A 1,397-nucleotide genomic window follows, 5' to 3' on the forward strand; every position below is an offset into this window, starting at 1 on the left:
CTCGAGGAAACCGGATGATAGGAAGGCTTCCTCTTGCATCTCCCTCTGCATTTTGGTCAAGGAACTGTGAATGAATGCCTTTATCTAAAACTGAAACAGGAGCTCATTTAGGAAGGGGTGCAGGAGAGGGATAGGATCAGTGCTTCATTCTTTGGAGAAACTAGGATTGGAACAGGTGACCCTGATACTAGGCCAAGGGAGAAGCTCCCGACCACAACGAGCAGAAAACCACAACACCCGACTCTTCTTTCAATCCAGGAGGAGAAGGAAAAAGAGGGCAAGAGTCCACTCCTGTTTTGCCCTAAGTAGCAGCATGGCTCCTTAGATAATGTCACGTAGTAGTAGAGCTAGAAGTCGGATGCGGCTTCTTTGCATCCAGATACTTACCTGACACATAATCACTGATCTCATACTGACACACACAGCCGTTCTCATCTTATACAGTGCCATAGAAAAGAAATAGTTTGATAGATGGAAGAATAGGTAAAAAGAAAATTGAAGCTCGATAGAGTGTTGGGCAAGAGTGGGTGGGAAGTAAATGACAGAGCAGGTGGGAAGGAGAGGGTGTGCGTCAAAATTCAATGTTCTATATTTAATTGTAGGAAGAACACTAATTTAAAAGAAATGACTCCCAAAATGGTTCTAAAGAATCCATGATATTAACCACGCCTTCACTGGCCCAGGGCCAAATAAAATTTGAGCTTTTCATCACAGAAATAAAATGAAATGATTCCAGCCCTGGGCGATTTCTACGTTCCCAGATGACGAGACCAACTAACGCTGCGATGTGTATCTGGTTCGACACCTGGACAGACCCGTGCTCCCTTCACCCCATCTGGCCAGTTCATCTCAGGAAGTGCACATCGGGTCCCATCCTCTCGCCGTCAGAGCAGCCCACCATGCCACCGCCAGCTGTTTTTCTCTTAAAACACTCAGTATTTTGACTCACTGTACTTTTTGGCTCTCTAACTTGTCCTAGTGACATGCAAACCAGTTGAGCTCTTAAAGGGTATAGATAGCAGAGTGAGAAAACTGTCTATTTAGTAGCCGAGCTAGAAATAAACCCAAGTCTCCCTATTTAAAAATATTTACTGAATGTCCACACTAGAGATCTGCATATCAGGTTTAATTCAAATGCAAGAAACACAATCTATACTAATGACTTTTAACTGCATCTTCCAAATAATACAGATAAATGCAGATAATTATTCTCCAAAACGTGTTCAGAATATGTCAGATAATCACTGTCCACCCCCTACTAATTCCACCAGCAAGGCAAAATGAAAGGTAAATTTCATTTCCTGCTACATTAACCTTTAGTTGAGTCAGAAATAGTACAGGGACAACACACAGTTTACTGGGCAGGGAGTGGTAGACAGGACATGATACATAGACAC

The sequence above is a fragment of the Pteropus alecto genome, unplaced genomic scaffold, assembly GCF_000325575.1.
Source record: "Pteropus alecto unplaced genomic scaffold, ASM32557v1 scaffold40, whole genome shotgun sequence".
Lineage (NCBI taxonomy): Eukaryota > Metazoa > Chordata > Mammalia > Chiroptera > Pteropodidae > Pteropus > Pteropus alecto.